The sequence below is a fragment of the Peromyscus leucopus genome, chromosome 18 (genome assembly GCF_004664715.2).
Source record: "Peromyscus leucopus breed LL Stock chromosome 18, UCI_PerLeu_2.1, whole genome shotgun sequence".
NCBI lineage: Eukaryota > Metazoa > Chordata > Mammalia > Rodentia > Cricetidae > Peromyscus > Peromyscus leucopus.
In genome coordinates this window covers 13288576-13313286 of record NC_051078.1, presented here as the reverse complement: position 1 = coordinate 13313286, position 24711 = coordinate 13288576, and the positions used below count along the sequence as shown (strand labels likewise).

Genomic DNA, 24711 nt, shown 5'->3' with positions numbered 1-24711 from the left:
TTGGGGGCTGGCAGTCCAAGAAAGCCTGCTACAGGCTAGCCTGGGCAACTTTAGAAAGATCTTATCTCACAATGAAAAGAGGTGAGTGATGTGGGCTAGAAGGCAGTTCCCTGAGTACAGTCACCAGCATTCACGAGGCTGAGTTCAATGGCAGCATTGGGGACGGGGATGGGAGTGGTGTGGGGCACAAGCAGCTGATGGTCTTACTTAGTGGTAGAGAAAGCTCTTATCTATTTACACAAGATCCTGGGCTCAGTCCCCAGAATGACATGTACAACACAGGAGATGGTGTGGGGCAACTTCATCTCACTTTGAAGACAAAACACTGTCAAACTGCTTGGTACGCTAGGCTGGCACTCTCTCCACCCAGCTACAGCTGCAGCAGTGACCAATTATTTGGAATCCTTCTGCACAGGACAGTTGTCTTTCCCTGTTTTTATTCTATTCAGTCACATATTTATACCAGTACTGACTCGTGGACATTCTTTCACATTCCGAGTGATACCTAATGCTACTTTACATGACTGTCGCTCAGACCATTTCATCTTGGCCACTGGAGCTCTTCTACTTCGTTCCTAGTCCTCTGACATAGTCCCATCTTTGTAGGGTTTATCCTTTGCTGCTTCTTGTTTGTCTCGGTCCTAGAATCAGCCATTTCCCTAAAGGATGATGGTTTCTTTTACTGGAGAATGCCTTTTTTTTTTTTTTTTTTAGCTGACATGTTTCAAATATATAAAAGAGAACAAATTTTAAAAACTCTAAAATTGGAGCATAGTCTTTTTCTTGGAAAAAGAGAGTTAAAAAAAATAAAGGCAGAAAAGTTTAAATCTCACTACAGTGGACTGGGGATACAGCCCCGTTGGTAGATCATTTGCCTAGGATGCATGAAGCCCTAGGCCAAGACAGACTTAATTATGTGGTTCAGGTTGGAACTCACTATGTATGTAGTCCAGGCTGCCTCAAACTCCTGATCCTTTTGCCACTAGAGGGCTGGGATTGGAGGCATAGGCATCACCATGCCCAGGAATTCTTTTTTTAAAGGTTTGCTTGCTTGTTTGTTTAGAGACAGGGTCTCTAACTGAGCCTGGTCTAGAACTCACTATATAGGCCAGGCTGGCCTTGAACTCACACATGTCTAAGACATACCTCTATAAGCAATGGTTCAAGACTAGACAGTCCAGTGCAATAAAGCAAAGCATACAGAAATAAAACTCTTGTATATGAAAACTTCTTTCTTAGGATAAGCCGTAAAGGAAAAGCCACTTCACATCTGACCCCATCCAAATGAAGGACTGTTGTGAGAGTGTATGTGCATGTAAACTGATTCTGCTTTGCTTATGTGGGGTGGCATCAAACGTTACCAAGATCTACTGTGAAATGTCAAGTAGCCAAATGAACTCACAGGTCAAATCATTGTAATTCTTTAGTTACCCTTCATATTTTGTAATTATAAAACTAATCAAACAAAAAATTGTCAAATCAAATTAAGAAAATAAAGAGCCAAGTGCAGTGGAAACTTTGGAGGCTGAGGAAGGAGGATTTCTGGTTGAAGTTAGGGTAGGCTACACAGTAAGACCTGACTTACAGAGCTGTAACTGTTCCAACTACTTCACATCTTAAATGTTACCTTTGTATGCCTTAAAAGAAACAGATGATTGGGATGGGGATGGGGCGCAGTTGACTGGGCACTTGCCTAGCCTGGGTAAAGCCTTAGATTCAATCTGTGGCAGCACATAAACAGAGAGAGCATGGTGGCACCTCTGTAATCTCAGCACTTGGGAGGCAGAGGAGAAGGATCAGAAGCTCAAAGCCATCTGTGGTACACATCAAGTTGGAGGTAAGCCTGGGATACATAACACACCGTCTCAAAAAAGCAAAATGGCAACAAAGACCAGACATTATTGTAGGCATTCGGAAAGAATGGGAAAATCAAACAACACATGTTTCAGTCTGTGTCTCCATGTATGTCTCACTTCAGTGTGAGCAGCAGTGCTCATGTAGTCTGAAAAGGGGTCTGAGAACTGAAGCCTGAGGATGGGTCTTTCTCACTGTGACTGAGTGACTGTTTCTTTATGACATAGTTTGCGTCTGTGAGAATCAAGGCCACGTAGAAGAAGCCCTGGGTCCCTTGGGGCTGCAGTCAGTACAGGTGGGAATCACCCGACTAAGCTCTCGGAACTGAAATCCAGTTCTCCAGAAGAGAATCAAGCGCTGTAACTGTAAGCTGTCGCTCCAGCTCCCTTTAAGTCACTGCATTTTCTACTATCTGCAGATGCTTCAGAGGATGAGCAATGTGCTAAGATCTCACAGGGCTGGGGAAATGGCTCAGTGGATAAAGTGTTTGCTACACAAGGAGAAGAAGACCTGAGTTCAGATCCCAGGACCAACTCACAAAGCTGGGAGCGGGGGCATGTGCCTATAACCACAGCACTGGGAAAACACACAGAAAGATCCCTGGGACTTGCTGGCCAGCCAGCCTATACATGTCCAGTGAAAGACTGTCTCAAACACACATATACACAAAGGAAAGATCTCCGGAGCTGGGCAAAAGTGGTAAGATTACACTTGTAATCTTAACACTCAGAAAGCTGAGGCTGGAGTCATGACTTTGAGGCCACCTACACACTACAAAGTAAGATCCAATCTCAAAAAAGAAAAGTAAAAAACAAGTAAACAAACAACAATCAAAAACAAAGACAGGATCTTCCTTGGAAAGAGTAATAAGGGAGGTAGGGAGGGGGAGGGGACAACCAAGGCAGGCACAGTAGGGAAAGCCTGCTGCCCGGTCTGCTCGGGAGGATTGTTCTTAGACTAGTGAAAGCAGGGAGGAGGCTTTCCAAATAATTCTGATTAAAGTGTCAAGTCAAAGAAATACACACAACTGCAAAGAACACATCATTAAACCGGGAACTTATCAACACTGTGTTCATGACTAAAAAGGATGAGATGGAATAAGTAAACATTTATGGCAAATACTTTTTAAATATTGGATATAATGACTGTTTATATCATCAAGTAAAAGAAATTCACTCTTATTTCATTCAACATCACACACACACACACACACACACACACACACACACACACACACCCCCGCCCGCCCGCCCCCAGACACACACAGACATTTTCCTTCTGGACTGTCAGTCTCTGGCTCTCATGAAAACAAGATAGTTAAACACACACCAGCGCGGGCTCTCAGCCCTGTGTTTCTGCATGCTGCCCACACAGCACTTTGTGAGCATGTGATCAGGAGGAATGATGCACAATCACACCACATTCTTTCCCTCAGCTCACACATCAAGAACTTGCCCTCCAGCGGCATTCTTCTCTAAACAGCCACGGTCACCTTAGCAACCCTCTGTTCCCAATATGGACAGCTGGTCCATTTAAAGTCAGGCCTCCTTGGCAAGGAAAGTGCTTGTTCTTCAAACTGGGAGAGAGGAGAGGTTTCCTTTCAGTACACATTGCAGGGCCTGATTCATCTTGATCAGCACTTTTGTTCTGTGGTAGCAATTTGTAGACTTTCAACCTACTCTGAGTTTGGGGTTTTGTTTTTTAAATCTAAAAGCAAGTAACTAAAACAGCAAAATCCAACTAAATCATATGGGAGTCTATGAGTGGAACACGACACAGAAACGCTATAAGACAACTGTACTCTTGTTAAAATGTGAAACTTTTGAGTTTCAAGAATAAAGTCCAGCTTCAGTTCAATTTAACTGTAACACGTGAGGCCTTGACACATAACAAAAGGTCTGAGTCCGACGGTCCTCACTTCTCACTATCACAGCCCATCTCTGACCCTCAGACACGAAGCTTGCAGAGAGCACTTGCCTACAAGCCAGGGACTCTGGGGTGGGTCTCCAGGACCACCAAACTGCTACACTTCAAGTTCCAAATGCACTTAATTAATGGACTATCAATCTGTATTTTTATTCTACTACCTACATGGGCAATTTCTTAATCCTTCCAAATGCTCAACTAAACCAAGTAATAAGCATATCTGAAGACCTTATTAGACTGACACAGATAACATGAACTACTCAAAACCAATCTTGATATCTCGGCTGTACCTGGGACTGAACCAAATCAAGCCTTTCAGAATAAAAGAAACAGTTTTATAACCCAATACGTGATTTTCATATTATGAATAAATAGAGAAACTTTGACACTGAAATATATTCAAATTGCTCATTACTATAACCTATAAAGGCCTACCCAACAAAACTAGACATCTAACTTCTAAAGAAAGTAAACCAGAATACTCGAAACTAAAAGTTTGTGATAAATTGGAAACATGTATGAAATATTTTTCTATAGCAGCGGTAGAACCTATTAATGTAATAAATGCTACTTTAATGAAACTCAAAAAATAAGTATACTAAATAAAAATATAAAATCAACTGGGGCTGGAGAGATGGCTCAGCAGTTAAGAGAACTGGCTGTTCTTCCAAAGGATTCAGGTTTGATTTTCAGTACCTACATGGTGACCCACAACCATCTATAATTCCAGTTCTAGAAGATCCAATGCCCACTTCAGGCCTCTATGGGCACTCCGTACACAGACATACATGTAGGTAAAACATTCATACACATTTTTAAAAAGTAAAAAATTTAAAAACATTAAATAACTACTACCTAAATTATTCACTGACTATGTTTTTTTTAACTGCATACATGTTTTTTGAACTTTCAGACGACGAGGTTCTTGTTAGGTGGCTGACAAGATAGTTGAGTGGGTACAGGGCCTGCCACCAAGCCTGACCACCTGATTTCGAGGAAGAAGAGACCAACTTTCTCAAGCTGTCCTCTGACCGAGCTACCTGTGCACCACGGCATCCGCGCACACGTGTACACACTGTGCACGCACACACAAATGTCAACAACAACAACAACAACAAAGAAGGCCTTCTGTAAAGACTGACCCTAGTTCCTGTTATCTTCCTCACGCAGCAGAGCGTCCACTGGCAGGGAAGTAGAAAGACCCCACACCCGTCTTCCTAAACCCGGCTACCGTTTGTGAACGACAACCACTAGGTTCTTCACATGCAGTATGCCAAGTGGGAATCGTGAAACTGGTATGCATATACATAAGACTCAAAAACAAAAGATACTCAAAAGGGAACTATGCTACTTGTTCAGTTCTGAGTTGTACCTTTCAAGAGTGGTGCAATATTTGCCAATCTATAGAATGTGAAAACCATTATCAATATCTGACAATCTATGGAATGTGAAAACCTTTATCAATATCTGACAATCTCTGGAATGTGAAAACCATTATCAATATCTGACAATCTCTGGAATGTGAAAATCATTATCAACTTCAACAGTTTTTAGTCTTCTCACCAAAATCTTTTTTGTTTTATTTTGTTGTTTTGTTTTTTCGAGACAAGGTTTGTGTGTGTAGCTTTGCGCCTTTCCTGGAACTCACTCTGTAGCCCAGGCTGGCCTTGAACTCACGGAGATCTGCCTGCCTCTGCCTCCTGAGTGCTGGGACTAAAGGTGTGTGCCACCACCATCCGGCCTCATCAAATCTTTTTATAAATACTTCACATTATTGACATTAAAAAACAAAAACCTACTTTCAGAAAGCATCGACCTTGGCTTTGTTTCCAGACACGTGCAGTCCTTCCTTTCCTGATACAGTCTGAATTCTACCCGGACAAAATTCAGGCCCAGACTCACCGGCCAGCTTGATAGGAGGGGCGGGGGTGGGGGCGGGGCGGGGGTGCTTCTGAGAGGTGATTAGGTCATGCAGCTCCCCCTTGTGAAAGGGATGAAGGCTTTCACAGAAACCTTCATATTGGCCTTTCTTCTTCTGCCCCGGCCATCCCAGGACACTGCATTCCTCCTCTCTGCAGGAAGCAGCAATCAGACAAGGAACCTGCCTGTATCCTGATCTTAGAATTCTGGGCTTCCATAACGGGGAGAAATCAGTTTCTGTCAGTCGGTAGTGTGTTATTAGAGCAACACAAAGACGCTTCCTCTATTCCTCTCCATCACGTATTGGTTCCCTAACCCCTAACTAAGCCCCAAGGACCCTAACTTCAGATTAAGAAACTGCCCTCCTGACAAGTACCTTTAGCGCCTTCTAAGCAAGTTTGGTTCCCAGCACCTACATCAAGCGGCTCACACCCATTTTAACCCCGGAGATTTGAGGCTTCTGTGGTCACTGTACTCATGTGCACAAGCCCGTACATATACACAAAGTAAATCAATCAATAAATAAGGATTGGGCAGAGAGCAGGAGAATACTGGATGCCTCCACACATGCATACAAGTTCACAAACACAGATACTCATACTTTCACACACAGACAACGTGTGCATGCACACACACACACACACACACACACACACACACACACACAAAGTATTTTTTAGAAACCTATGTTATAAACAAAATAATATGCAGAACAAACATTAAAAACAGAATGGTTCTTTAAGTGAACTAGTCAGTAATGATGGAACAAACTAAAGAAGATTTTAATATCAATATTCCTGAATTTAAGTAAAATGTTGAAATGTTCACACATTCGGCCTCTTATAGGTTTACAAAAATTTAAACAAAATATACTATGTAAAACTTACCATCTCGCCAAGCGGTGGTGGCGCACGCTTTTAATCCCAGCACTTGGGAGGCAGAGGCAGGCAGATCTTTATGAGTTCAAGGCCAGCCTGGGCTACCAAGTGAGTTACAGGAAAGGCTCAAAGCTATATAGAGAAACCTTGTCTCAAAAAACAAAAAACAAAAAAAACCAAAACAAACAAACAAACAAAACAAAAAACCTTACCATTTCAACTAGTTTTTAAAATGTATAATCATTTTTTAGGGTTGGCACTGTCCCTTTATTACATTTAACTACACAGCAGAGTGATATTGTATGTATGATATATGAAGAGTGTGCTAATGGTTCAGTCAGTGAAGTGCTTGTCTTGCAAACAGGGGACCTGAGATGGATTCCTTGAACCCATATGAGAAAAAACTGTGTAGAGTGATACGTGTTTGTAACCCTAGCACTATGGAGACAGAGTCAGGTAGGACCCCCAAGGCTCTCTGGCCAGCCAGCCTCACCTATTTGGCAAGTTCCAAGCAAGTGAAAGAGACCTTGTCTCCAAAGAAAAAAAGTGGTTGGTGCCTGAGAAATGAGAGCGGAGGCTGTCCTCTGGCCTCTCACACAGACACAAAATAAAAACACTGGAATTTAGGCATAGCTCAGGAATAGGAGCATGCCTACCACATATGAGGCCTTGGGTTCAATCCCTAGTATCATTAAATAAATATAAATTTAAAAAATCCCCCCCCTCTCTCTCACACACACACACACACACACACTTTACCTCCTCTAAATAAAAGGAGCCCTAAAAGTATCACACACTATAAGCCATCATCATTATGTATCTACTGTACATTATATTGATGTAGAAGATTTAAATTCCACTTTCCAAAAGAAAATGGCAAAGAAGGACAGATTTAAGGTTAGTGAGATTAAATCTTCTGAAATTTCTACTTTTGCTTTAAGCACAGCAAGAAGATTCTGAATTTCTACTGAAGTACATTCTCAATGCCTTGAAGACGTGAACACACTATGTACATCCCAAGACCTTCTTAACATCCTGAAGTCGGAGGACGACAGGGCAGGAGAAGCCTGTGAGGGGAGCCTGCGCTCCTGACCCCAGCGCCTGTCCCGGGAGTCACAAGCCCCCGGTGCCAAATAACAGTCTTGGTACTCTGCCCTTCCCTTCTCTTCCTCAGCTAGTGGGTCCCATTATTTTAACCTTTCTTTCTTTTCTATTTTAAATTTTTAAATTTTATTCATTTGTTTGTTTGTTTGGTTGGTTTTTTGAGACAGGGTTTCTCTGTGTAGCCCTGGCTATCCCAGATCTGTGGACCAGGCTTCCTCTGAACTCACAGAGATCTGCCTGCATCTGCCTCCCAAATTTTCTAGAACCATATGCTAGAATGTGTACTACACAGTAAAACCAGAAATTTAGTGTGACTCTTATGCCCACATTCTTATTAATTAATTAAGCATAGAGAACTGTTAGGACGAAAGAGAGAGACTTGGTCACTTACTAATCTGGAGGAACGCTATGCTGCATCTTACTTCATGACACGTGGATTATTTCCTCACCGTTACATCTGGGCATCTACTTCTTGATAGCCATTTCTGAAATAAAGTACAGTAATTGAGAATGTGATTCATGTACTATAAAACCATAAACTCTTTAAGAACAGTTAATTACATTATCGTGACCAGTAAGGACTATTAACAAAGTTCTTAAACAAACTCCTAACAGAAAACATTAGCAGGGCTAAGAGTTATGTAAGATTTAAAAACATACTGTCCTATAGGACCAGAATGTTTCAGTGCTCAATACCTTTGTTCCTGCTGGGCCTTATAGATTTTGATTGTGATTTATAAACTGGAACAAAAAAGATACACACAGGAAACCGTAAAATGGCACGTTTTGAACCCCATGAAGCAAGTGCCCACTCACTGTTTATTTATCCATTACACCTAAAATGAAAACCCAAGAAAGGGAGTCTGTCCATTTTATTTATTGACTTTAGGCACCTGAAACAATGGCTATTGTGCCAATGAGTACTCTATACATGTTTATTCAAAGAACGAATAAACTGATTATTGGTTAACTCCAACTGATTAAATATACAGTGGTCTGAACGAAAACAGCCCCCACAGGGCCATGTGAGCCATGCACGAGGGAATCAGGACCATGCTGAGCCAGCCCTGCCCTTTGATGGCCCTGAAATAGCTAGCCTCACCCCTCATCATGGGCAGGGGAGAGCTGGCCCCGAGGAAGTTGGCATGGGGGAGCTAGTTCCACCCACAGGCCCCAGCGGCCTGGACTGACCAGCTCAACTATCACCCAGGCCCACTGGGGTTGGCCAAGCCTAACATCTAGCCCATCTAGGACCTCTGGAGCTCATAAAGGGACTGGTCCTGTGGATTGATAACTGTGGGATCTCCATGAGGAGTTTTGGTGAGGAGTGATGATGGTGTACCAGAAACCAGAGGCCTTGAACCAAACCAATGACACACTGCACTGAATATTTGCAAGTAAAGCTGATTGGACAAAAGGGTACACCGTGTGACACACTGCAGCTCCCAGTGCTTCCAGGGCAAATGAAGAGGTGGTGGGGAGGCAGGAAAGATGGAGGAGGGAAGAGGTTTTGATTGATTGATTGACTGATTTTCATTGGCGGGGGCAATGCAAGGGAGAGGGGAGAATATGGAAGGACTGGGAGGTGAGCAGAATTTGGGGTGCATGATGTAAAATTCCTAAAGATCCAATAAAGAAATTATGTTTAAAAAAAAAGAAAGAAAGAAAGAAAAGAAAATGGCGCCCACAGACTCACAGGAGTGGCATAATTGAAGGTATGGTTTTGTTGGAGGAAGTGCGTCACAGGAGGCAGGCTCTAATGTTTCAGAAGCTCAAGCCGGGCCCAGTGTCACTCACTCTCTCTCCTGCTGCCCACAACACCAGCTGTAGAACCCCCAGCTACCTCTCCAGCACCACGTCTGCCTGCATGCCCCCATGCTTCCTGTCATGATGAGAATGGACTAGACCTGTGAACTGTAAGCCAGCCTCTACTAAATGTTTTCCTTTATAAGAGTTGCCATGGATGTGGTGTCTCTTCACAGCAAACAGAAACACTAAGCCAAAATGCTTACATCTCAAACACCATTTCTCCCACAAAAACACCACTAATGCCAACTACATCATCATCTTTTCATCAATACAAAAAAACCATAAAAGACAACAAAGACATGTTCCCAACCACAAAACTAGAACAAAAGCCTAGGCCACCTTGGAGCTTGATCATCTTCACCTTTGGTAAAGATTCCAAGAAGAAGAAGAGCTGAATATATGATTTTGCCAAGTACCAGGCATGGGGTGGGCAGGTATTTTTTATTAAACATTCATGTCCTTTAAGGTATTGCAGAGACCATTAGGCATACAAGTCTTCTGTAGGGAGTGAAAAGCTGCCACTCTTACAGATTGCAAAAATAACCCAAATTCTGGCAGTTCCCTACTTCTCATGCTATAATTGAATGACAATCCACAAAATGCTATTTGTGGCTGGGTAAGGCAGAGGCAGGTAATCTCTGTGAATTCAAGGCCAGCCTGGTCTACAAAATGAGTTCCAGGCCAGCCAGGACTGTTCACAGAGAAACCCTGTCCCAAAAAACCTAAAAAAAGATTCTTATGTTCCTCACTTCAAAAAATTAGTGAAGATGTATCTCCTACATTGCTTTTCTTACTGTTTTGTTTCCAAATACCCGGTACCAAACTCCACAAGGAGCAGCTCAGATTTAATCAAGTGAGCACCATTAGAACAATTCCCAAGAGCAATGACATTCCCTTCCTCCTGCTTCTTTAAGCACTTCTGTTTGTGATTATAAAGTGCCAAGTCTGTTCAGGAAAAGTTCAACTACTTCAAATTCACGTGTTATCTTTAGGCATCGTGGCCACTGGAAAGAATCAAAAGAGCACACTAACTCTTAACATAAGTAAATGAGATGCAACACTGTAGGAATGTCTGAACTTCATTTTTTTTTTTCTTGAAATAAACAAACTCCCCCTGGGCTGAGGCCTGCTCTGCTTTTTGAGTGTCCCGTGGCTGGCAAACCTCGGGTTTAACCGAGATTAGCCCGGGGACAGAAGAAGCACCAAGTATGACTCAGTCATCACATTTAACAGTCCCTGAAGACCAAACCAAACACATCCACCCTCTAGAGCTGTCCCAAAGTACTGCCAACCAACTTTTCATCTGAACCATCTATTTTCACTTCAAGTTCACAAACCTATTATCATATAACCCAAGATGGGGAAAGAAACCCAGAACCCCAGAAATACAGTCAGCAGGGGCTGCTGCTTCCAGAGCAGAACCAGGAAGCTGGCATTAAAAGCCGACTTGGGGGAAGGAGGCAGGGAGAACCCTTGACTATTTAAAACAGAAAACCTTGTCATCTAGAAATCAGATTAGTAAATTCAGCTCTCTGAAGGATGAATGACGGGACCAGCAAACAGCTAAGCAGGCAAAGGTACTTGTCAACCTGACAACCTGTGTTCACCCTCATGGACCCACGCAGTGGAAAAAGAATGGACTCCTCAGAGCTGTCTTCCGACCTCCCCATGCGCATGTGTGTGCACAGACTCACACATACAATAAGTAAATGTAATTTAAAACCTTAAAGACTTTCAATAACTTGGTCTTGCTATACTAATGCCCTCAATTATTTGGAGAAAATGAAAATTCCTTGAAAGAAATTATCACTATGAATAAAAAAAAATATGTCTTTCAACATTAATACAACCTAGCTCTTTGCACAGAGGAGATATGCAAGAGCTATCAATTTTAAGTTGCCAAACGACTAAATGTAAATGCTAATTCAAAATATTTTTATCCTGGAGTGTCAACAAAAACTAACACTTAAAACATCCTCTCAGAATCTCAAGTCATTGTAGGGATGATGGAGGGGGAGGGAAGGACAGAGAGGACACATTCTCACAGTAATGACTATAAATAATACAACCTGATTTAAAAGGAAAAAAACTCAGGATTTTAGTGTTCTTCAGCAAAACATGTCCAATAATATAATTATAATCAACTGAAGATAATGGAATTGTCTGTGTGGTTTCAATTCAATACTTGAGGCATCATTAGTAGTGTTTGCTTTTAGACCTGGCTTCAAAGGGATTGGATGGCATGTGAAATGTACAAGGTGTCTCTTGAAAGTTATATATACAATCTTTATAATCAGTAATTGTCTGGTCTTTCTTCCTATGTATGCTCATAAAATTAATAAATGTCCTATTTTTAAAATTTTGTTTTATATAGACTTCCTGCCCACATTCTAGGCCACTACACAAAATGTTTTTTTTTTTTTTTTAATGTGTCATAGTAGAATATTTCAAGGAGTGTTACTTTTGCTTATGTTGCATTTGTTTAACTCCGTGAAGCTGGGTTGCTGTGCCTGTCTAAAACACCTGATGGTCTAATAAAGAACTGGCCAATAGCAAGGCAGGAGAAAGGCTAGGCGGGGCTGGCAGGCAGGGAGAATCTAGAGAAGGAGAAAACTAGGAAGAGAGATCTAAGATGAGCGCCAGAGGAGGAGGACTCGAGGGTCCAGCCACCCAGCTACACAACCAGCCACAGAATAAGAAACAAAGAAAGGTATTTAGGAATAGAAATGGAAAAGCCCAGAGGCAAAAGGTAGTCAGGATAATGTAAAGTTAAGGAAAGCTGGCTAGAAAAAAGTCAAGCTAAGGCCGGGCATTCATAGTTAAGAATAAGCCTCCATGTGTGATTTATTTGGGAGCTGGGTGGTGGCCTCCCTCCAAAAGAGTAAAAACCCCAACAACAATGTATTATTATTATTTTATTTGTTTTATTTTTTGAGACAGGGTTTCTCTGTATAGTCCTGGCTGTCCTGGAACTGGCTTTGTAGACCAGGCTGGCCTCCAACTCACAGAGATCCGCCTACCTCTGCCTCCTGAGTGCTGGGATTAAAGGCGTGCACCAACACTGCCCAGCTACAAAATGTATTTTTAGACAGAAATTATTACATTGCCCACTGTGATCTATTTAGAATAAAGGTAGAAACTTGCCAAGTTCTCTTCCAAATCTTCAACATCACACACAAAAGATGTATACAAATCTAAATTAGCATCACTAGAATTGTGACTTTATTTTTTCATAAACTTAAATGCAATGCCTAAAACATTCACTATGCAGAAAGGCTTGGCCTCAAAATAGACTTACTTTTATGCTCTCCAGGGAGTTACCTGGGGACCAAGATACTCAGTTTTTACACGTGTCATACAGACTGCCACTTTACTCCATCAACTTTTCACTGCATTTTCAGGTTAATTACTTAATTGAGACAGGGCCTCCCTATGTAGGCCTCACTGGCTTGAAATTTGTCATGATCAGATTGTCCTTAAACTCAGAGATCCACCTGCCTCTGCCCCCTAGGTGCTAAAATTAAAGGTGTGTGCCACCATGCCTGGAGAGTGTTTGTTTGTTTTTTAAGAATTTTATTTAGCTCACCATTTTGAAGACTGAAAGTCTGAACAGCATGGAGCTGGTTCTGGTGAGGATCTCCAGGGAAACATCACAACAAAGAAAAAAGATCACATGGAACTGGACACTGGAAGACAGGGAGTGGCCAATCCTGCTCTGTCAGCACAGCTCTAGGAGAGCTGCCCAGGGCCCCACATTCTAAAGACAGCAATTGCCAGGACTTACTTATCTTGCATTAAAAGTTCCACCACCTCCACACAGACCACACTGAGAACCAGCCTCCCAACCTGTGGATCCCCGAGCACACACAAACCACAGCACAAGCTACACTTGCAATACGATATCTTTAAAGTCCCTAGAGTTATTACAGCAGTAAGACATTACCCAGAAATTCATGGCTCTCCCTATCATATACCCACTTCATTATATATCAATGACCTGTGCTTAATAGTGTATCTTTAAATGACACACAGGAGGCCAAAGAGTTAAGAGCACTGGCTGCTGCTCTTGTAGAGGACTTGGCTTCCTGTCCAAGCACCCACATGGTGGCTCACAGACATCCATAACTCCAGTGCCAGGGAATCTGACACATTCTTCTGACTTCAGTGGGCACCAGGCACACACATGGTACACCAAAATACATGTAGGCAAACCATCTGTACACATAAAATATAAGTGTCACACAAGGAACAGAAATGTTAGGAAGAGTAAAAAGGACAAACTCCATAAAATGGTAATCATTAGAAATACCAAAACAGATTTTGGGAGTGGCAAGAAAAAAGAAAAAACGAACAACATCTACAAAAACCTACTAAATCACTTCAGATTTTATAGCTAAAGTTACTTGGAAGTAAGGAAGTATCGCCGGGTGGTGGTGGCGCACACCTTTAATCCCAGCACTCGGGAGGCAGAGCCAGGTGGATCTCTGAGTTCGAGGCCAGCCTGGTCTACAGAGTGAGATCCAGGACAGGCACCAAAACTACACAGAAAAACCCTGTCTTAAAAAACTAAAAAGTAAAGAAGTACTAGATTTCACATGACAAAGGTTATTTTCCCCCAGGATTACCCAGTCGAACATACATTTAGAAAACACACACACACACACACACACACACACACACACACACACACACACAGAAAAAAAAAAGTCTGATTTATAAATCAGAACAGATCATGCCACTAAAGAATTTAAAATTAATTCATTAGGGACCAGAGGGCCGACTCTGTAGTTAAGAGCACTTGCTGCTCCTGCAGAGGCCCCAGGCTTGGTTCTCCACTCCCACACCAGATGGTTCACAACTACCTGTAACTCCAGTACCACGGGATCTGACACCCTCTGCTGGCCATCAGACACATTAAAATAAATCTTTTTTTTTTTTTTTTTTTTTTTTCAAGACAGGATTTCTCTGTGTAGTTTTGCACCTTTCCTGGATCTCGCTTTGTAGACCAGGCTGGCCTTGAACTCACAGAGATCCACCTGCCTCTGCCTCCCAAGTGCTGGAATTAAAGGCGTGCGCCACCACCGTCTAACTAAATAAATCTTTAAAGAAGAAAATTCAACTTTTTTTTTTTTGTTTGTTTTTGTTTTTGTTTTTGTTTTTCGAGACAGGGTTTCTCTGTGTAGCTTTGTGCATTTCCTGGAACTCACTTGGTAGCCCAGACTGGCCTCGAACTCACAGAGATCCACCTGCCTCTGCCTCCCGAGTGCTGGGAATAAAGGCGTGCGCCACCACCGCCCGGCGAAAATTCAACTTTTAAAAAACAAACAGGATGATTTCATGACTCTGAGTACAATAACGTGTATGTTACGTAAATTAGAAATGATTTGTGTATATTTTAGGAAATACAGAGTTCTAAATAACTCAGGTGAGCCACTGACTTTACCATTAGCTAATGCCTCTAAAGATAAGAAATGGCATTTATCAACACACCTGATTTTCAACTTGGTTGTTTAACAAAAGGAGTAAAGATTATTTGAAGATGGCTGGTTTAATACAGGGGGGTATAATCTTAAAGACTCAAAGATGTAATCCTAATAACATATATACAAAAATCCATTGTAGACAACTTACACTGGACCCCAAACAAACATTTTTATAAAGAGCTGACAGTTCTCAAGTGAAAACTTACAGCCTTAAAAAGAGCGGGCGGCGACGGGACAGAAGCACAGTGTACTCCACATGGACATTAATCCTAGAGAACAAAGGCTCTTTTTAACTCGTGGACATCTTCCCTGCGTCAGCATTCCACGTTTACGGTAGTCCACACGTGGTATGCAGAAAAGGACACTCCAAGGACTCAGTTTTCCAAGGACCAGCCTGGCTATTTCATGGCAAGGGCACACATGATTAGGGAGCGCTGTCTGGTAGCCAGAGAAAGCTGCGGCAGGGCAGACCTGTACTAAAGCAATAGTTGATGGGCGTTGCGCCTTCACTGGCCTGCAGGGACTTATGAGGGAAAGCACTGAGTCAAACTCATCAAAATGATAAATAAAGGCAGGCCACAGAATGTCTGTCTTTCAACCTAACAACAGAAGGAACCCAGTCTTTTCAACTTCGCTCCCTGCAGGCCGGCATGAGTGTGTCCCTCTCTCTGGTGAGCTTCTGTCTGTCTGTGTGCTTGTGTAGTGTGAACACATCTCTTCCTTAGTCTTGGTGACTCTTATCTGTCGTCCCTCTCCTTCATGGACAGCTGTCTCTTTCTTACTCAGTAACTCAAGTTCAAGCCCAGATTTTCAGAAAGAAAACATCAGATTACAGACTGGATCAAAGTATTTGAAAACTGTCACAAAATGAGCCAACGAGGCAGAAATTAGGCCCGGAAAGACAACAGCCTAGCCCTTGTCTACCACGCACCTGGTCTGAGACATGTACCACAAAACCAAACCCAAGGTTAATTCTTCAAACACCAACTCAAACGTAAAGTGACTAGTCAGACCTGGTGGGGCACTGCCAGCCCAGCCCTCCAGGAGGTGAAGACAACTGGGAAGTCAAGACCAGCCTGGGTTACATACGGAGTCCCAGGACAGCCTGGACTGAACAGGTGAGACTTCATCATAAACAAAGTCAAAGCCACAAAGTCTCTTTCTTTTATTTGCATTGGTATTTTGCCTGCATGTATATGTAAGGGTGTCAGATCTTGGAGTTACAGACAGTTGTAAGCTGCCATGTAGGTGCTGGGAATTGAACCTGGGTCCTCTGGAAGAGCAGTTAGTGCTTCTAACCACTGAGCCATCTCTCCAGCCCCTAAAGCCACAAATTTTCAAGTTTAAAACTCACAAGCCCATGTGCCATACATAAGACACAAGACTTTAATTACCTGAAAGGACTCTGTCCAGACTTAATAGAATTTATTTGAAGCATGGAGTTTATTAAAGTTTTTTTTAAATGTACTTATTTTTTTATTTCATGTGTAGGAGTGTTTTGCCAGCCTGTGTGTATGTGAGTGGGCCACAGAAGAGGGTGTCACATTCCCTGGAACTGGAATTTCAGATGGTTGTGAGCTGCCCTGTGGGTGCTGGGAATCAAAGCCAGGTCTTCTGCAAGAGCAGCTAGTGTGCTCTTAAGTGCTGAGCCATCTCTCCAGCGCCCCGTTTTATTGTTTTTGACATGTGTGTATGTGTGTGTGCCTGTGTGGGGGTATACATATGAGCATAGGTGCCCGTGGATGCCAGGACTCATACCCCTCAGGAACTGGAGTCATAGGTGGTTATCAAAAGACTGACTGGGAGCTAGCAACTGAACTCCGTCCTCTGGAAGTGTGCACACTCTCAAGTGCCCAGCCATCTCTTCAGTCCTCCAGAGAGCCTATTCCAATTTTAAGCATGTTGGTTACAATAAAGGTGTTCAGCAAGAAAAGACACACACATCTGAGACCAGAGGCATAAACTTCTCACAGGAGGTACTCAGCCTCACAGATTTTGAGCTAAATAGACCAGGGAGAAAAGGAAAAGTCGCTTAGCACACTGGTTACAAACCCAGGCTTTGGACTCACGCCTCTGAATGTATGTCCAACTCTGCTGTGACTGACTGTGTGGCCTTGGGTAAGTCACTTTCTCTCAGCTCTTCTCTTCTAAAATGATGCGTTAATGCTGCTCTTGTGTAGGAGTGGCATCGGATAATGCTTATAAAACACTGAGCCTGGCACCTGGCACTGAGTGAGGACTCAACAGCAGCAGAGCATCGGGAACCATTCTTCCTGTCTGCTAAAACATTCCCTATATAATTATTTTAAAAGATCAAACACTTTCCACTTGGAGAATTTGCCCCACCTGATGACCTCAGGAAGCTCCATGTTTCCCCACACTTTATCACACACGCATCCAATGCAGACTAGGAGGGGCCAAGTGATCAGGAGAGTAGAGAGGAGGAACTTGTCCACACACTGATGCTGGCACAGTCGCGTCAAGGTCAAGTCTGGGGCAGAGATGGCAGCATTTAGCAGTCCAAAGCCAGCAGTGTCACTGGGACAGGCCGTGGCGTCTGTCTGTCTGTCTGTAGCTGCCACTGGCGTCCTCACAGGGTCCTGTGCAGTGTGACTCTGGCACTGTTCCTGCCTGCTTACCCTGACCTGATTCACGAACCCTTGCGCCCGTTACACTGGAAGACACGCTTGAACTGGCTTTCCCACTTCCAGAGTCCGGCGACCCCTCGAGGAGAGGAGCCGGTGTGCTCACCTCCCCAACCCCATCAGCAAGAAGGGGGTGGCATGGTCAATTTCTTTAAACAAAAACAAAAACAAATACACAAATACACAGAAAAAGTGCCGCCCGCTTTCAATCTACGGCTTATCCTGGGATTTCTTGCAGCCTTGTTTTAATAAGGTCTGAGCAATTGTTTTCCTAATTTAGAAAATGATCTACTTCTAAGGAATATTATCAAGAAGTGGTAACACAGGTGGGTCAGGGCATTTGCTGCCAAGCCTGACTACCTGAGTTCAACCCCCAGGACTTCCCAGAGTGTCCTCTAATCACCACAGGTGTGCCCTGCTAAGTAAGCAAATAATAAAGAAAGGAAGGGAGGGAGAGAGGGAGGGAGGGAGGAAGGGAGGGAGGGAGGGAGGGAAACAGGTGTGTGCTAAGTAAGCAAATAAATAAATAAACAAACAAACAAATAATGGAGTGAGGTAGGTATGCCCCATAAGTAAGTAAGCAAATAAAAATAAATAAAGCGAAACAGGTGTGCCCTGCTAAGCAAATAAATAAATAAATGCATGAATGAATGGATGGATGGATGGATGGATGGATGGATGGATGGATGGATGAATGAATGAATAAGCAAGCAAATGAAGTAGAGTAGGTATGCCCAGCTAAATAAGCAAGCAAAGTAAAAACACAGCACTGATCTGTGTGTTCCCAGCAGATGTCCTAGCAGGAGATTTTCACAAAGTGTCTTTAACCAAAGAGTCACCTTGTTTAAGACCACAAATGGCAAAACTGTGGAAGTATCAAAGAGTAAACTCACACACACACACACACACACACACACACACACACACACACACACACACGGGAGGATGCTTTAACAATTTCTGTTTGAACAAATAACTCAGTAAAACATCTACACAGCACAACGGTTCACCCTTCTGTTGAACAAGCACACAAGGCAGTGCCCAGTTGATACTGGCTGGTATACACTCCTCTTCCATTCTCCCACCACATTGTGCTCCAGTCTCTACTGTGTTTCTGGGGTGCTTTTCCCGTGTCTAAAAGCTCAGTCCGTGTCTCAGTGTCTAAAAGCACAGATCACAGTGTGGACACAGAGTCTGCATGAAGGGCAAACTCGGAGATGAAAGTCTCAGGAGCAAGGAGCCACGCGGAGTCCCTGCTGGTCACGTTTTCACCGCCCGTGGTGTCTGTTATCTGTGGTCAGTTATGGATAATAAACAGTTTAACCATCTACACACAAACGGATAGATTGTGGGCAGCAGTCTACTGGAGACAGAGCCCAGAGCCTCCTTGGTGAGCTCATGCTCTTCCACCGAGCTGTACAGCCCAGCTCGGCAATGTGTCTTCAACTGTGTAACATTCAGATGAGCTCTCCCATCGCCACGGTTTGTCCTGTCACCGGGCGAATCGTCTCTTAGCACAGCACAGCCATGATGGAAATCTACCCAGTCTCTAGTCACTTCACAGTGGTCTCGCTCACCAGGCTGTCACAGTGTGGGAGTGTTTACACTCAAACAACCCTTACTTTATTAACAGGAGCCCCCTGAGCTCAAGGACAGCGACTCTGGCAATCTCACGTGAGTACCTACAACTGTTCTATTTTGTTATTAGATGTGGAAATTATCATCTGCCTGTGGATGTGGAGAGGCTGCTTGATGTGTTAAAGAACAAAATACTAATTTCAACAAAATCAAGCACAGTCTTTTCAACTAGTCTTCTTAAATTAAAAAAAGCAACTAAGCATTTGGAAACGTAGATCGATAACGAATGTATACCGAATACACTGAAGTTATCTGTAAAAATCCAGACTTGAACAGAGATTTGGCGTTCAGAACTTTAGAGCTCACGATGCCACGTATTAGAGCTATGACAGGACTGAAAAGGCTGAGGCCTTGGAACATAGGCAGCACAGCTCAGGAACCGATCTCCTGAGGCCAGGCTGGCCCACCACTGAACAAGTTCACGTGCTCTTCAAGAACGTCAAAATGAAATTAATGTACGCCAAGATGAAATCAACTGAAGGTCACATGACATTACGTAAAGACTTACAGTAATAAAACAACAACAAACCTAAACCCAGGGCAGGAAACTCAACTCAAACTGGTTTTCGTTTTCTGACTTGTGATAATTCATAAATATCATGGAGTTATCAATACAGAAAAATTGTCAAGAGAGAAGAACCTGTCTGTTAGGTCTACCCCTGTGTAATGCCTAGGATATGTCCTGAAGCAAAAAGCGTGTTCCTGTAAGTTAGGTGCTATCTCACTGGGGACCAATTGTGACGAGGTACTGTTTGTCATCCTACAGAAGGCAACTTCTATCTAAAACCTCGACTTCAAGCCAAAGACAACAACAAAGCTTTCCTGTTCATAATTCACCTACTTTATATATAAAAAAAAAAGTCATCTCTATCCATCAGAAAAATTTGGTCACCTTATGCTAAAAATAGTGGGAGTTTTTACTAAGAGGAATAAAAGAGAAACAGTTACAAAAATCTAACTTTTTGAAAATGAGATAACTCAAGTTCATCCTACAAATGAGCTGTTGTTATGAGAGGCCGAGAGGTAGCACAGAGAGGGACCGAAAGCGACTTCTGAATCACTACTCCATCAGGAGGAGTACGCTGTGAAGGCAGTCCACACACTGGAAGTAAAAATGGAGCTAACAATTTCCATCAAAATAAGGGACACGAACGAAGAGAAAACAGAAGTGTGTGTACAGGGAACCAAAAGACAGAGAGAGCGACAAACCAGAAGGACACATGCTGCTACTTCTCCTCTTCCAAGGCTAACGGAGGTGCAGGGACAGCCGTACGGTCGCATGGCCTGAGAGGCTGAGAGGCTGAGACGGCTGTAACAAAGCCATGTTTTGTTACAAAGCATCGCTCACACCTAAAAAAACCACACTGTCCCTGACCAACAAGACTGTGGAGAAAAGCCTTAGGAAGAGGGAATGAGTATAAAGAAAACAGCAAATACACCGTCTCACTAAATGTCCACAACAAATTCCTTAGCTACTAACATTATGCCCATTTTATAGACCAACAGTCCCTCAGATTTACACAAGTTTAAGCATTGTCTAAGTCATACAGTGACATGTAACACGGTGCATATTTCTTCTCCCATCTGAAGTTACTACCTGTCCTGATCTGCTACTGCCCATAAGCATCATTTCAGAACATGAAAGCCTAAAGGTGCCAAGTGCTTTAAATACTAGTTAGATGTGGCCTTTCACTTCTGTTGTTACTCAGATTCCAATACTGCTACAGCAGACAATGTTTTCATGAGGCTGAAAAACAGATTAACTAGAAGACAGTGTGTAGAGCGTCAGAAAGCACTTCAGATGTATTCATTTCAACATCACAACAGTACTGAGTAGGTATTTTGTTTTGAGGTAAACTGAGGCACAAGCAGGCTTTTAAAATAGACAACATAAGCTATTTCTGTGCCATATCCCTAATCCCAATGTGGTTCTGATTACCAGTACCAAACAAAAGCACTAGATACAGGTTTTGGACAGCTTTCAATAACCATTGGTGATTATGGGCACAATGACAACAAGCTTCCAGAATATATGATATTCAGTCCATAATGTTGGCTATTTTCATTCATTTAGTAAGTGTTTATTGTCATCATAAGCTAAGAACTCAACAGAACGTGGCAGTGTTATCTAAATGTTCAGAACACAGTCCAAGAAAACGAAGACAGAGTAACCACACAATGTAGACATCTAGTACACGCCGGTAGACGCAGCATCAAATGAGCAAAGGGGAATTGCTCTCAGGGATCAAGACACAGCAGGAGGAATTACCTGTGCCTAAGGTACTCAGAGATGTATGAAAGGAAAACCTCAACTGCATCTTTCTTTTTCTAACGTGTGTGTATGTGATTTGTATGCATGAATCTTCCTCAATTCTTCTCTATCTTAATTTGTTAGAGCAGGATCTCTCAAACCCAGAGCTCACAGATACAGCTAGTCTAACTAGTCAGCTTGTCCAGGGGTCCTGTCACAGATCACATCACATCCACCCCTCATGTACATGGATGCTAGGGACCTGAACTCTGGTCCTTACACTTGGGTGACAAGCACTTTAACTACTGAGCCATCTCTCCAGACCTGCAAGAGAATCTAAAAAGACTTATGGAGGGTTCTGGCAAGCCTCTTCCAAAATCACTCCCGTAGCAAGGCTGGGTCCTCACTATGAAAATGTTGCGGCAGGACAGAATATGTGTTAGCACAACCAGTGTGCCTTGGGTGAACGAGAGAGGGAAAGGGAAAAGGGTCGAGGTGGGCACGGGTGTCAAACCCTGCACACAAAACGGGAAGCAGTGGCAACGGAGACCACGCGTGCAGCTGAATTGTACAGCTAACATGGCTGTAAGGTTCTGGGGGGCAGACCTGCGAATTCCTTTAAAAATCCCTGTTCAGAAAGGCCCAGCATGGCAGCACACGCCTTTAATCCCAGTGCTTAGAAGGTAGAGGCAGAAGGATCTCTGTGAGTTCAAGGCCAGCCTGGTCTATACAGCCAGTTACAAGTCAGCTAGGGCTACACAGTGCGTCAAAAATACATAAATTCCTAAAGAACAACAAAAAAAGGGGGTGGAAGGTCTTTAGTTAAGCATGACTGACCGGAACATTCTTCCTGAAACCTTACATTAAAAAAATCAAAGGCAGGCTGGTGAGATGAAAGGTAAAGGACTTACTGCACACATGCTGGACCATCTGCACTTGATCTCAGCATCCTACAAGGTGGCAGGGAAAAAAACTGTGTGTGTGTGTGTGTGTGTGTGTGTGTGAGAGAGAGAGAGAGAGAGAGAGAGAGAGAGAGAGAGAGAGAGAGAGAGAGAGAGAGAAAGACACACACACACACACACACAACAATTTTTTTAAAAAAGATTGTAGGCCTGGACATCCCTCTCTTGAGGTAGGGGAGGCTGGCTGAGGGGGTAAAGTGCTCGCTGTACAGACACAAGGACCTGGGTTAGCACACCAGCACCCACATAAAAGCCGGCCGTAGTGCGAGGATCATGGCCCCAGCCCCGGGTGAAAGGCAGAGGTAGGCAGGCCTCAGGGCTCTGGCCAGCCTTTCCCGCAGAAAGCTAAGCCCTAGGTTCACTAGAAACCCTGTGTCAAAAACCAAGGCAGAGAGAAAGAGAGGAAGACGCCTGCTGACCTCTGGCCTCCATACGTACATGCCCAGGTTGGCGCTTGCATGCAAACAGATAAAATAAACAGGATGGAGAGGAGGTAGATAAATTAAATCTTTTTTTTTTTTTTTGTTTTTTTTTTTGTTTTTTTTTTTCGAGACAGGGTTTCTCTGTGTAGCTTTGCACCCTTCCTGAAACTCACTTGGTAGCCCAGGCTGGCCTCTAACTCACAGAGATCTGCCTGCCTCTGCCTCCCGAGTGCTGGGATTAAAGGCGTGCGCCACCACCGCCCGGCGATAAATTAAATCTTAAAAATGCAAGTCGTGGCTAAATCAAACCAAAATGCCTAACTGCTCAGAATGAAGAAGCCTGTCCCTAAGAAGAAAATGCAGCTCAGAGATTATCTGACATGTCCAACTTTCAAAGAATGTTCAGACTTGGTAGATAGCTGCAAATGCATTAACAAGCACAAAGCACAAAAAAATTAACATGGGATAATTACCTGAGGAATTATGGGCAACTCTTAGGTCAAATAAACATTTTTTGACATTTTATATCGTTAAAATTATATTTAAATGTGAATGTCAAATGATATAACTGAAGGGTCTCCTCAGGGAAAAATATACAAAGTACTAAATATGAAAAAGAAAACAGGAAATAATCTTATCTACAAGAACTGTAGCAAACTTGCAACTTTTTAAAAGTCACATTTTTGTGGGCACAAATTCACCAACTAAATATAATCTAATTAGCATACTTCTACAGTCTAAACCAAGAACCTGATTCCAGAAAAAGAAAACACTTCAAAGCACAAGATTAAACCCACAAACTACATCAGGATTTATTTAACTCTTTTCAATTAACGAAGCTCTTTTCATCTAGAAACTGAAGCTGTCCACTTTGGTTTGCTTTTACAGAGGGTGGTGATCCACGACAGACTTCACTTACCAACTGTGCAACGATGGTGTAAAAATAATTAAAGCAATTATTACAAAATTTAAGGCAATTAATATTTAAAATAATTTATATTGTGACAAGAAACAGTCAGAAAGCAGCAACCAAAGAAGACCCCAAGTATCTGTCACTGAGTGTCCATCCTACGAGGGGACACGAGGGAGAGACGCTGGAGACAAGGACCTCCGTCCACGCATCTGCAGCACAGGAGGAGGTACGAGAACTGTATGGTGAGGGCTGGGAGTGGGGCTCAGGCATGGAGCACTCACCTAACATTGGCAAGGCCAGAGATTCTGTTCCTAGAACCAGAAAAAAAGAAGATGGAGGAAAGAAAAAATCCGATACAGTAGCTTGAACAGGAAGGGTGCATGCCTGTAATTCCAGCGTCCTGAGGATTGCTTCAGGTTCAAAGCCAGCCTGGTCTGCACAGGGAGCACCAGGCCAGCCAGGCAACGTGACAAGAAGTGCCTAGTGGAGGTGGCACGTCTAAGACATAAGTAACCACAGGCAATTCGCAAGAGCAGGACAACTGAACTCAACCACAAACATGAACGCAGGGGGAGCTAAGGGAGGGCCTGGACACAAACCCAGAGACCAGCTTCAGTCCCAAATGCAATACAAAAGCATTCACAGAGATGGGAATAAAAATCACGTCTGCTCTCTCCTTCTTGCTTCTGCTCTATGAATTTTCTCACAGTGAAAAATAATGGAGAAACCATACATGCAAAATCAAAAAGAAAAAGGAAAACAGTCTAAAAAGAACTTCCAGAGAAGAAAAAAATAATACATTAAAAGCAAGTTATCCATAATTTAAAAAGCACTTTAATAAAGGATCATGTACTTCAATTAATGTTCACATTATTTTAGTTAACCTAATTCCGTTATCTGAGAGAG

General features: G+C 43.0%; 1 protein-coding gene across 2 annotated transcripts in view; it reads right to left on the bottom strand.

Annotated features, from left to right (window-relative positions):
- The window catches only part of Frs2 (fibroblast growth factor receptor substrate 2), an 88192-nt gene that overhangs the window by 27823 nt on the left and 35658 nt on the right, over positions 1-24711 (bottom strand). For both annotated transcript variants that reach the window (XM_037196749.1, XM_028877935.1), the window contains exon 2: positions 8074-8167. The gene's annotated coding sequence lies outside the window, so the exon portion shown is untranslated. The remainder of the gene's footprint in view (positions 1-8073; positions 8168-24711) is intronic.